Source organism: Pleurodeles waltl, chromosome 4_1 (genome assembly GCF_031143425.1).
Source record: "Pleurodeles waltl isolate 20211129_DDA chromosome 4_1, aPleWal1.hap1.20221129, whole genome shotgun sequence".
NCBI classification, from domain to species: Eukaryota; Metazoa; Chordata; class Amphibia; order Caudata; family Salamandridae; genus Pleurodeles; species Pleurodeles waltl.
The window spans coordinates 804007220-804021448 of NC_090442.1; the positions used below are offsets into that span (position 1 = coordinate 804007220).

Sequence of the window (14229 nt, forward strand, 5' to 3'; positions counted from 1 at the left end):
CAACCAAGAATAGCACTTAGGCCTGTAACAGGACCTAGCAACCAGTAAAAATAGAACTTGGGCTTCCTTTTATATCCACTCTTGTGAAGGCAAAATTAAAGAAAAAAGAATATATCGCCCTATAACCATCACAAAAGGTTTTACAAGGAAAAAGTAATTTCTGTCCTTTGAATCACATCAAATAAATGCCATCGATTCCTTTGATAATGAACATCTTTCAAAGTAAATTGAATTTCTACAGTACGGCTTCCACTGGCTACACACTATTTACATGACAATGTGTCATGGGAAACAGAGAAAAGGTTTTATAAAGGTTAGACATTGTACACAAGGCTTCTTTGATAAGGGGCATGCTACTGTACAGTTTGCCTTAAGCTGCATTCCGAATTCCACGTCAATTTAAAAAAGTACAATTGGTTCTACCTTTATAATTTGCAGTGGATTATTTTACTCTTTAAAATTGAAAAACAAGATTTTTTAAAATAGCTTACACTGACAAATTATCTAAAAATATAAGTTTCCTTTGTGATACATGAATATTGCATAACCTGCTGGGCACATTTTGACTGATGTTTCGGATATTCAAATGTTTATATGTGGTACCTAGAATTGTTTAATGTTTTTCTGAACATATTTAATTACACTGATTTTTTCTACCTTTGTAAATCGAGTGGTGCTCGCTGTTTTCGATGTGGGTATTTGGTAGACCAACACAAACAACAGAAAGCACGGCATATGGTGCGACATGTTGCTTAATGTTTCCTTTCAAAATATTAAACATTAGAAGCTATCAGAAAACTACTGCTAAAACTATTCTCCATTTAACAGGAATATTATTCGATGATGCAAATCAAGCAAGAAGAGCGCTGAAGCCCATTAAGAATAGCTGTGTTTAATAATGTCATCTTTCTTTAGCGGCTCAGTGTAGACAGTACTGTTTGAAGTCCGTAGGGAGTCTCATTAATTTTTAAAACTCTGTGACCCCGATGCGGTAAACAGTGTAGAAATAATTACAAATTTGGGTGGCAAGAACACTGTTTAATATTGCATTGGTACCATCAGGTTCACTACATTTTCTTGCTTATCAATACATTTATGAGAGTTAAAAAACACATGTTTCTTCACACCGAGAAATAAACTCTGCATCAGCAACATTCTGAAATGGCCATACGCATGCAGTATTCATGAGGGAGAGCAGCCTTCAATTTGGAGCTGGATTAGCCTTAATTCTCCTCATAACCGAATTAATGAGAGGTAATGTGGGAGAAGCCCATGGGTTAGCAGTTGCATATGCGCAGTTGATAACTAAAGTATTTTTTTAACCAAGACATTTATTTATTTTAAGCAAAATCATATAAGAAAGCCTGGCCTCCACTCCCTCCCTCGCCCGCTCTCCCCAGGCACTACTCCCCACCCGCCACCAGGAACGCTGCTTCTGCTATGGTTATTGCTCTGCACCTCAGTGGCAGATGTGACAGTAATCTGCCCGCACACACCAGAAAAATGCAGTGGGAGGGGGAGCTGAGAGCAAGGAAATATAGTCTGATGTCTTTTAGACTGAGAAACCCAACCTCAGGCCAAGTCGAGGCTGAATGGCTATGACAACCGCAAAGGTATCCGAGCGCTACCTTTTGTTGAGGGGTCCGGCAGGAATGTTTTCTGTTGTTGGTGGGCCTGTCATGAGGGATTGCTGCCAAGAAAGCAATAACAGAGGTGGACCTTATCCAGTTTGCTGGTGCCTGCCAAGAGGGCTATGCCGAATACAGGTGGGCATTGTTCAAGGGGCAGATACAGAGTCCGAAGCGAAGGCTCTTACTGATAGAAATGAAACACTGGGGGTGTTTGATCAGTTTAGCCCTGTTACACTGGTATCTTCTGTGCAACGTAACAGGAATTGTGTGCGTTTGTGAGGAAAGTGGCTTAAGGTGAATGAAGAGAAGGGGCAAGTGGATTTCAAAACAGTGAGATTTAAGACTGAACCACTATGTCTGTTCTAAAATACCGCAGTATGAAAATGCAATGTACTATATCGGGCTCAGTTTAAAGGTGTCACGTTTTTCCAGTTTTTAATCGCACTTCTATCCGACTTAACTTTATTTGTGGACTCGATCTTAAAGTGTTTACCAGAAATAACAATCAATCAACATCTTCATCTGGATTTATTTCACATTGTTGTGTCCTCAAAATGTCAAATTAAAATTATGAATTACTGCAGTTTGAGATGCTACATCGTGTGATAATTTTCAGTTCTATATTTGTCACTTTTTAGAAAAGCATTCCGAAAAACAAACACCACCAAAGCTAAAACAATGTAAGGCTGTGCATAATATGTTAAAGAGAAACAGAAGTAACGATCACTTCTGTGCTCAACAAGTTGGAAAATATGACTTGGATGGATGCACTTTTTGAATATCATTGATTGGTGACAATGTAAATCTTGGAATTGGTTCAAAAGAAAAAACAGTTGTGTTGCTTCTGATACAGCAGAGATGGATGGACATCTCTAAACCCGCTATGCAAGAACTGGCTAGATTTATCTAATCATAGATAAATCCAATACTGATTATTAGTCTAGTATTTGCCGAACCCCCTCTTTAATATGACTGAACTCCAAAAGGTGTAGTCTAAGCCTTTTACAGTTCATTCGTGTGAGAGTTGGATTGACTAAATTAGAGAAAGGTTCATGAATTGATCTTCACATCTTTCAGCTGGGAAGTCTACTCTCCTGGTCATGGCCCTTCATTGTATATTTGTTCATACCTCACGTTGACTATACACAGTACCATTTACATACACACATTCCAAGCCATTACGAAAATTAGTTTACACAACATACCTTCAGGGCATGTACTCATCACAGGGTCAGGATAGCCAGACAATGGCTATCCAACACAATAGACAATGGAAGCATATTAGCAGGATGGAAAAAGCGAGCACTTGTTCCAATAGCCCACTGCCTTTCAAAAATACGAACAAAATCCTTAAAATACTTGGAAAGGTTACTTCTCATTTTCATTCTCAACACCAACGAAGGAAAATCTATTGGAATGCCACCGAAGAGGGTGTATCAGCTTGTTTAGACAAGCACACTTTTTTAAATTTTTCATCTCCAGCCAATGAATAATACATCTCCATTCTAGTCAGCACACTGCTGCAAGCCAAACTCATTTCGAGCAACCGACACTAAAGATTACAGTGAGATGTATGCACTGTAGAACATTAGCAGCAGTCGGATAGCAGCTGGTTTTGTGAAAGCAAAGAGTACATTTCAGTGCTGCAAATAGTTCGATTTTTTTTCCACTTTTCTTAGACCGATCACTTCCACAAATGATATCTCCTGGAATTATCGTCTAATGCCAGCTCACCTGTAACAGTTCTACTACAATAACCATTACATGATATCTGGTGGCGTTTTTCACAGAAGATGTTTTCAATCTTTAAACCTAGTCATGAGGGTTGCAGATGATTAACTGAAAAACGTTTATTAAGGTACACGTTGTTTAATGTCACCTGCACCTCGTGTGGCAATACAGGAGTACAAAACAACGGTAATCTAGTTTTATAGTGTATTTATTCCACTAATTTCATTGGATAAACGTCTCCAATTTTAGGTAAACATCACTCCGATAGTCTTGAAAATAGTTACATTATCTACACGTGATAAATGCACACACATTACATACATACACCATGTGTATTTTTTTAATTAACAGAGGAAATGCAGACACAAAGAGGAGATTTGCATGTGTGAACTGCACTGTAGTTCAACCTCCATTTGTTTTAAAGCACGACAATCTTGTGTTTTTTTTATATTCTTTGTATGATTATGCACAAGGGTTAAAGTGCTGTGAAGTACTAACCAATGGAATCTTGTCAAGGTCAGAGGTTGTGTCAGTGATGCTATAAATCTCTGAGATGGAAATGTGACATTGAGACATCGGTATCTTCCCAAGTATTAACACTGTCATGTGAAAATAGTATTTCTTTCTACAAGCTCACAAATGCTGCTGTTACAGATCTCAAAATATAACCATATATGTAAAGAACTAAAGTAGAACTTATAAGGTTTATGGATCTTGCAAGCGTGGTTCATGAGTACAGGGCAGAGATCAAGCAGGAGCATAAAATGGTATGCACAAAATGAGATAGACCACTTTGTACATAGTGTGGATGCGTCAATCCAGACATCCAATCACCTAAGGACGTATGAAGCCACAAACTCAAGGAAAGGGTTAAGGACTCTAAGCACATGGGAGAATATTTAATGGGAAAAACACTGAAAATCATGTTTTGAGGGGCTTAGTGTTAAATACTGCCTTTTTAAACTTAAGGCTGCTTAAATAAGAATGTGAGCTGTTTAGAGGAAAGGGTCTGTCCTTTGATGTGGTGAATGGTATAAATCACTGAATAATGCTGAAATAAATTCAAGGACCTCGGTGTTACCAATTATATACAAGATGTTTCTCCTGCAGACTAGTCACAATGAAGGAGGAGATATGCTGTAGCAGCAAAACTAGTAGCTGTGGAATCAAGACATTGGAGGTCTTATCCCAGATTTGCCAGTTGCTTCATCCAGGTCTTGCAATTCATTTCCCTGAACTTCGCTGTAGTTATTTGCCTCAAATGGGAGGGCTGTGAATACATTATTTCCAAATAAAACTGTCCAAAAATGTTCCTTCAGTAATTCCTTTCACAAATATTTTCATTGCTGGGATCTTTCAGTGTTTTGCTTCAGAAGGACCTCTATTTTTTAAATATTTTGTAAAAACATATTTTATACCTGACCACCCAAATCTCTGAATGTCTCCCATATCGCTTAAAAAACTTGTCACACACATTACCGTTATACTGATATGTGATTAAATTGATGTGAGATAGAAAAGGGGATAGGACATAAGAAACTCTTTGGCCAGATGAAGATCAGACTTTTACATTGTGAAAGTCACTACAAGTAACTTACCAGGGGCATTATTTTGTTGCATCTTATTTAGGGTGAAATACATTTTACATCTGTTGAGTTATTTGCTCTGGATTTCATAGCAACATTTAGAACATTTGTAAACACTTCAAATTTGAAATTATTTGGGAGAAAGCCTAAGCATCAGATAATTCGATCAGTCAGGATTAGGAACCAGTACTATAGGATACTACGGAAGTACCTTACCCTTCAGACCACATCTTATCCAATTTCCTATGTAGCAGGTCACAAAGGAATTAAAAGCAACATCAAGTGGTCACAGTTCATAAACCACCCAAAAACATGCTCAATCTAATCACTGGAACATATTTACCATACAATAGAGTTGATACACACAAAAAGTAACAAGTTCCATGCAACGTTGCAAAACGACAATACATACATACTGCATGCAACGCCTCTGCCCGACCCTGAATACACTTGGATTTAAAATATTGCTTTTAAGCACTCTCACAGTACTAGAATGTAAAACTATTTCACAAGAGGGGTACGGGACAAGAACTTCATGCCATCACCAATGACAGTACTTTGACATACCTCCGAAGGGACCGTTCGCTGGGTGGTCTCGAGAGCCCATGTGTCGAGTGGTGGGTGGAGGGAATGCCACCGCAAGCGTCGCTGCTGTGGTGTCATTGTGCCGTGTGCCGTCTTCCTCCTCAGAATCTTTTGATGTAAGTCAAAATGAGGAAATTTATTAGCACAGGAAAGTCATTATCTTCCGGAGCTGAACTGATAATGTATATTGCCCCAGCTTCAGCTGCTGAAGCAGGTCTTTAAAAAGCAATTTCATTTTAGTTTGCAAAGTCAAATTTGTTCCACGCATAATTGGTTTTTATTACAATAGATGCAGGCGGAGATACAATCCTAGAGGTGTTATAATGTAGGTCTCTCACATTTGTGTTTAATGCTGACGGGTGTATATGTCTTTAAAAACACACAGACACACACACACACATATCCAAATACAAAGAACACAAATACGTAGATAGATTAGATAGATAGATAGATAGATAGATAGATAGATAGATAGATAGATACACACAAATACATCTTCTACACACAAGCACGTTTACAAGGACGTATGCACCTGCATACATAAAAACATACATAAATTCAAACATGCAAATACAGTACACGCAGAAATAGTTTTATATGCACATACAATTGTATGTACAAACCACGCAGAGAAATACACCTATAGGTACACACAAAAACAAACTATACTCGGATTGCTTGGGTATTAATCACTCAGACTGTGTAGAGATTGTGGATATAAAATATGACAAGAAATGTATCATATCAAACCCCAGGACTCCCAAGCTTGTTTTAAGTTACAGAAATGTATTAAAATAGGTTTGAGCGTAAATAATGAGAACAAGGCTAACGTGGGACTATAAACAGCTAAAATATCCTGAAATACTGTTCGTAAAATCCCACTGCTGTGTTCGGCAAACAGCACATTGTTAATGTCCTGTTCTAAAACGCATTCCTCTGAAATACACAAACTAATACATGTGTATCGAGAAGGGAGTTTTAGTCATTGGGGGGTTCAAAAACTATACAGTAATGTAACTAATGTCACTTCGTTTCTAGCCTCCGCAAAGGTATTCTCGAATATAAACGGTACTATGTGTTTACTGCAGGTTTGTATGAAAATATATTAATTCCCGAGGGGAAAAAAAACAGTAAATAGTTATGGAGTGTAGCTCGTGAGTCTATATCTTCGCATCAGAGAACACACACAAGGCAGCCCAACAAACGGCAGGCTGAAAAATAAAACACTCAAGCGTGCTTGGAAACTGCTAGACAGACAGTGTTGTCAGTGGTCGGCAGTACTCACCAAGGGATTGTGGTTGTCTGTTCTTCTGGGCGCTATCTTTGAAGAGAAGGATCTCCGAAGCTGGGGCTTCGTCAGCGTCGAGCTGACCCCGGTGCAGGTACAGAGGAGGAGTGACTGTCGCACTCAGTCTGGCAGAGGCCGGGCATGCTCTTCCTACCGGAGCGTCCGCCTGTCCTTTGACACCGGTGCGTCGGCCCAGCCTCGGCGGCAGTCTGCAGTGCCCGCGAGCTCGCCAGAGCTCTTATAATGACAGTCGCCTTCATTCCGCCGTCTTCGAGGCCCCACACGTTGCTGAGCCCTGGGGCGCCTCCCCTTCTTCGCCTGTGTTTGCTTCTGGATTGGAGGGAGCCGCTCGGAGTTTCTCAGTTCAAGATCAAAGGCAGCCCTGCAATTGGCCGCCATCGAGCCCCCTGCCTAGAGAGCAGTTCTGCGAGTTGCTGCATTGCTGGGGAACTCGATTTGCTCCTCATTCCACAAGCCTGGAGGTCTGGGAAAATGAGAAAAAGTAAAGATAGACTGGTTAACCTTCATTTGCAGTTTCAATATTAGATTAAAAAGAAGGAGCACAATGACGTTCCAGTAAAACGGGTGCAGCACTTGAGTGCTCTGTGAAAATGGCTATATAAATGTAGTATCTTGCAGATGTATGCACTTTTTGCTTCGGCAGTCACCAATCAGAGAGATGCCCCTTAAAGGATGCTTTCAGATCATCCCAGTAGTTACCATAGTGATAACATTAACTGTGTCCCAGGTTGGCTGCAGAGCTGCTGTCCCTTGGCACAGCAAAGCTTGTGCAACCAAGTGTCAGTAGGTAGGATGAGCTACAGTCCTTGTGCCCACATCATCTAAACAAGCAATTGTGCAAACGGTTGCAGGACACATTTTTCTCTGCCTCCTCTAAAAACCTAGAATATTGCGGAATAATTTAGTTCGAAATAATGTTATTGCTCGAGCCAAACGGTAATAAATGAGAACGGACTACAGTGCTTTTATTAAATATATTGTTCATGCAATAAAGCAAAACATAGAGGGTCGCTGCAGAGCGGAATCTAGCATACGAGAGATGTTTGCTGCAGCGCGTAAAAGCGAGAAGGCATGCCCCGATGTTTTTATTTATAGAACTTCCATTTCCAACAGTACCCAGATTTAGCCCCAACGGTCCATATTAAATTCATGTTCTGTAAAGCACCTTGGAGCTAGCTAAAACCTGTCTCCCCGAAAATGTATAATATACGAGTTTAAGGTCAGGGCAAACAACACACTTGCTTGGCTGCCAGACGGTTAAACCTTTCACAGTTGCAAAATAAAATATATAAAGGTGCGTCCCAAAGTAAATTTGCTTGATCTCACTCACACACACATATATACATCCACTATAACACTATATATTTGCATAGGGTTTTGAAATACTCATCTTTTTCGCAAGGGAAAAACACCCATCACGAAGCTCTATTTTTATTGCAATCATGAAACAGATTATTTGTATATCTTTTTCTAGCTGTGTGCATATATTTTCTGAAAAATTAAGCCTCTGCATATCCAGATATGATCCTCTCCATTTAAAGGATATTGCTGTTCTCTTGACTAATTGATTGATTTACTGAGCAAGCAAGCTTCTTTAACATGTTAGCGTCCTTATTCGAATATGGTCCAGTTAGATTACTTAAAAAAACTATGTATATTTCATTTGCAGAAGAGCAAGGAGCTGCTCGCAGTAAAAGGATGAGCTTTTACAAAGACCAGTGCAACTGAACTTGCAAGTGTAAGACTGCAAGCCACACAAACAGGGATTGAAGTTAGACCCACAGTTTACCCGACCAAGGGCTACAAGAATTGCGCTGCTGTTTTTATCTTGTCAAATCAATTTTGACATGTAACAGAGAAGGTGTGTGAATGCACCAGCCAATCGTTGTTGAGGAGATATGACATCACTACTCACGTACACCTCCAAATGTCTGTTGACGCCTCTGAAGACGGACAGTAGCATATCCATCTATGCCTATTTCCTTTTACTGCCACATACCAAGGACTTAAATACCGATCCCTCTTTGGGGTCCACTGTGCTCTCTGCATATTTGTAATGCGTTTCAAGAGCTCTAGACACCTATTTGAAAAGTCAGCCCAACGCCACAAGTGAGCAATTGTGGGTAGAAGTATAAGGAAATGTTTGTAGGAAGAACATTGTCGACCATATGCTGATAATTTTGGCGCTCTACACAATAGTATTGTGCATCTTTGGGGCTGTGCTGTCCACACACTTCTTCATATTGTAATGATCTCACTGGGCTTATGTAGGGGTATAGTGGTGCCCTAGCAACGTTGTGCACATACTAAGAGCAACAGGTGAGACATTTCTACTAGTACTTGCTCTGGGTCCCTTTCCACTTGTTAAGGTGTGGGCCTTTGTGGTATGAAGGACCTCAGTAACAGGAGAATGAAGTATCCTTTGTGACACTTGCTTTAACTCTTATACTTGGTGGGCTCAAACAGTGGAAACTGCTATTTTTGATGTTTTCTCACACACCAAATATTCAACACAGCAAAGCTACCTTGCCTTTGATTAACTTCTCCCACAAGGCCGCAGAGATAAACACAGTTGAGTGAATCCTGGTCTCAAGTATTGTCCGTGAGGTCTTGCGAGCCTTAGAAGTGACCCAGAGGAGCTTCTACAGAAACTTTGAAAAGTTGAGAGTTATAAATGCTTTCACTTGCAAGGTGCCTGGAGGAGCCATAAGGGGGACCCGCATGGCAAAGATGTCTGATTTTTATGCACCTTCCTTAGATACAGCTTCAGACTTGCCTCACTGAAAGATTTTGAGCTCTGTAAAAAAGATAGAAGATAAAATCTTTCACTGGTATAAACCTGCTTATTGTATTTGAATTGTGCTCGCTCCCACTTCAATAGACTTTTTGTCACTATTTCTACTTAAAACTTTGAAAAATATATCGCTGGTTACCTTTATTGCATTTTCATTTTGGTATCATTATATTCAATATGTTTTAGGTTTTCTAATTTGCTTTAGAATTTTTATTGTTTGTGTTTTGACAGATTTTTGGCAGTTTTCTATATCACAATCTCGAACCGAAGGCATTGAAGCACTTTAGATGAGCATCACTTACATTACACAAAGCCACATTCATTTTTTTTAAGGCACAGAGGGATTAAGTGATTTGCCAGAATCACCAGATCTTCAGCCAAAGCAGAGACTCTACTTATTCCCCAGTTTCAAAGTTGAAAGCTCTGGCCAAAACGCCACATCTTATTTTTTAATACTGTTTTGTTAGCGCATAAATACTTCACACATTGCTTTAAATTAAGCCTGTCTGCTCTGTGCCCTAAAGCTAGGAGATTGAGATTAGGTTAATTTAGTGACTACAGGTTCTCCCTGACAAGTTAGTAGTTTCATTCCTTGAGGTAGACCCCAAATAATATTCCACTTTCTTCCACTACATAAGCATTCAACTGAAGTTAACAAGTTAGATAATCTAGAAAAAAAATATTCTCTTTAGTCCTCCTGGAGTAGATGAGTAATGTTGAGAAATTAGTAATGCACGGTTGAATCCTCAACTGGACAGTGAATTTTCAAATGTAATCACTCTTAATCAGTGGCTCCCTTTTTGGTGAGGATGTCCCCTTTCTGCACAGTACCTTGTGTCCATTCAGTGCGGTGCAGCAAGCAGAGCCTTCAGGCATTTGTATTTTAGCAGCGCTGCTCCAGATGGGATAGGCATGGCACAGCCCACTGAGAAGGGACCACAGTCTATCTGCCCTTTCCTTCCTACCTACATGATTGCAATTCATGACAGGTCGATCTACATACACTGGCTAAGGTAAGTGTAAGCAGTACCAGGTGAAAGAAGGCTGTGTATGGTTCATGGTATTCTTGGTATGATAGATGCTTCAGCTTGGGTCATTCCTCAGGCCAAGTTACAATTCTACCTCCCAAACAAACTGGAAACCCCAATCAGAGAAGATGGTATGTAGTGTGCGTTAAAGGACCCTCTGACAGAGGGTGATTCCTTCCTTGTTGGCAGAATATATCTTTAGAACTCTGATTCTTCAGTAGAGACCATGGGATGCAGTCATGCTTCTTCACTTGAGTGAAACGTACATCGTCTTAATTTCCATTGTTCCCTATAGACATAGGATTTAGCATTAGGATTCATGTTGAGGGCATACATCAGGGCTTTCAATTCAGCCTCTGGCTGAACAATGCAGGTCCTTCCCTTCCTCGTAGCAGATGGTTTTGGTTTGTCCCCCCTTTGTTCCTTTGTGGTCCTTCTATGCAGCATCTTCTTAATTCAAGGGCAACGCCAATGCCCCTACAGGTCATTCAGTTCGCTCCTTCAAAGAAGGGTCAATGAAGCTTCGTCTAGCAGGCTTGCAGATGTGCCCCGGTTTCTGGTCCCAAACCTGGCTGGGGAAGTTGGCAATAAACTCCCTAACCCTGGAGTGTGGAGTATTTCTTGGTCACCACTAGTGTTGGACACATTATTCTGGTAAACAAATACTGGCACATTGGCTGGTAATTTCTGTCACGCCTTTATGCTAAAGTTGCAGACAGCATTTGTGCATTCCAACAGTCATCTCCAAGACGAGTTTGGGGCAATTATCTCCTTTTGGTGATTCCTCTCAGTCTGGCGCAAATATGGTCTTTGTCTTCACGACTCAGCAGGAAGGTGAAGTAGAGTTGGGAGTCTCCTGTCAAAGGAGACCCAAACCAAGGGGTCAAAGATAGAGAGGCTGCCCCACCTAGCTACCAGGTAACTTGTTTGTTCGAGACCCTTTTTGGTGAACAATGGGGCAGGACATGGGAGGTAAAACTCCCCAAGATTCAAATGCATATTTTCAGCTCTCCTTAAAACCCCAAAATCTGCCCTCCTTAAAACCCCAAAATCTAGCCTACAGCAAAGAATCCCTGAAGTGTCATGGAGGAATGCTACGGTTCGTACTGTTGTCTGTGGCTCTCTACACCCTCCATCTTAATTACCATTTCGATGTAGGAAGCAACATAGGTTTCAGTGAGGCCACTTTCAGATGTGGCATACACAGTCCACATAGATCCTTTCCATACAGTGGAACATGTGTCATCCATTTTTATATGGCTAATCAAATAACTCATTTGAAAGGGACTGGCAGGTCGATTTTCAAATGCATGGGAGGCAGCAGGTGACTAAATGGCAGAGAAAGAGAAAAGGCCTATTCTGTCACTAAAACTGTAATCTCTCGCACTACTGTCAATCCTCTACAACCCAGTGAACAGGCAGTAGACTCACTTGGCAAGGAGGGTGCGCATGCTATACTAAAGAGTCCCATTCTGGGTCACACTCCATGTCACAGAGAAGGCCTTCAGCACACATGTAAAATTGTCTGTGCTTCTGATGAATAATTCGAGCACAGGGCATACACTTAGTAGAGCCATGCAAGAGACTTTTAGCCATGCAAGATGACTTTCTCCATCCCAAGAGATAAAGTAAGAACTAGAGAGATAATTAGAAGCACATGAACATTGGAAGTTTGCATTATGTCTTTGCACCGTTCTCCGTAAAACATTGAAGGCCTCAATTAAGTATAATTACCCACAATTGCTTGTTAGTCCGTGAAGGAACAGGGAGCACACAGTTTACCACTATTAGGGATAGTCATTGCAGTTCTTTTCAGAATATTCTTATATGTAGTGCAATAAATTGAGAATGTTGAGAGCTGTAAGGTAATTACTCTCAACTCTAGAAGTATATAATCAGCATGACAGAAGAGTTCCGCCTCTTTGAAAGGACAAATTGCCTTTACTATTGCTACAGCTGCAGGTATCTAGTTTTTATAGATGGGCACATAGTTAAGATATTTCAATTGAATACCCATTTTCTGTGTAGAATCGTGATTCGTGCTAAATATGTTCAATTGGTTCAGCTGTTTCCAGGCTACCGCTGAAGATTTATTCAATCTTAATCTATGCAGAGCATTTTGGCACCAATTCTCAAAGCTTTTGTTCCAAAAAGGACGCCAGATTTGCCTCAGCAAAATGTAATCTTTTATGCATGCGAACGATATACACAAGAAATTATTCTCTTAGGCTATACCTGTGGGTTTCCCCGAGGACTGCCAATGAAATCCACAGCAAAAGAGACAAACACCTGTGTTTCTGCACATTTTACAACTCATCTTACACTTACTTTGAAATATAATTTACACCTGGCACGTTCAGGTTAAGGGCTGCAGCGAGTGTGGGTTAGCAACCCAAAGTATGTATGGAACGTTTCAGGGAAATTACATGTCTGCAGAGTAATGAGAGACATGTATGTGAATAACATTTTCCGAGAAACTAAAGTGTCAATTCATGAAATATATTGCCACACATTTCTTATTTGCATGCATTTCACTTTGCACAAACGCATACAAGTATGTGTGTCATCCAGTTTTGGGCTAGTCTTTCGGACAGTCTGGCTGTGCCAGATGTGCAAGTTTGAAAGAGCCAGTGTGTGGAACAATTGTCCCCGTGGTCTATAAGAGTATAAAAAATGCAGGCCACTCAACGGCCCTTTCAGGCTGGCCCATCTGGCATCACCAGACTGCCCGAAAAGCCAGTCCAAAACTGAATATGAAGTGCAACACTGATCACATTTTGCAAGTCTTTTTGGGAATACGTGTATTCTCCCCATAACTGCATACATACAGTTTATAAATCAAGATCTAGTCAAAATTGATGCCCTTGGCCAAATTGGGATTGCGAGATACTGTAATTTCACACCTGCTGGGTTCTGCTCAAACACATTTTTTCAAATTCAACCTGGTGGAATAGGTCAATGATCAGTGGCCCAGAATGTGGAAAAACTGCAAAAATCTGATTTCAAAAACGCCAATTTCCCTGGAATTCCCTGTTTCTCAGGAGAAACCTTTGAATTGATGCAGTAACCTTACATCCTAGAATGAACAAATCTGTGATATAAACTTCGGATGCAGAATGAATGTTGCAGCCTTCCCGCACCAGATAAAATGAGGCCTTGGGCACCTCACTTTGTCTTACATTCAGACAGCTAAAAGGCCTATGAATTTAAATATCCATTCAACTCTAACATGCACAAGCAAAGGATTAGTGACAGCGTATTCAATTATCACATATATATAATCTCACTGACCTGGATATACTGAAGCAATCCAGCCCCCTACAGAGCACAATCTGGTAAGAAACACAGAGACTAATTTACAAATGTATTGTCAGACACACCAATGAGTTTAAAACAGGAAACTGTTCCAGTTACACTTGCCAGGATCTCACAAAAAAATTCCTGGCAGGCATAAATTGTTTCAATACTCTGAATGTCTTCGTCATAAGTACAGAGAATTCCGCAGTAGTTAATCCTACAAAAAGGGTGGGAAGGGGTGGAAATAGGCATGGCTAGCTTTTTAAAT

At 40.4% G+C, this 14229-nt stretch overlaps 1 long non-coding RNA gene across 2 annotated transcripts in view; it reads right to left on the reverse strand.

Annotated features, from left to right (window-relative positions):
- Positions 1-7108, reverse strand: part of LOC138288184 (uncharacterized) — a 354981-nt gene extending 347873 nt beyond the window's left edge. For both annotated transcript variants that reach the window (XR_011202356.1, XR_011202355.1), the window contains exons 1-2: positions 6819-7108; positions 5516-5641 (exon numbers count right to left, since the gene is read on the reverse strand). This is a non-coding gene — a long non-coding RNA (uncharacterized lncRNA). The remainder of the gene's footprint in view (positions 1-5515; positions 5642-6818) is intronic.
- Between the last annotated feature and the right edge of the window lie 7121 nt (positions 7109-14229).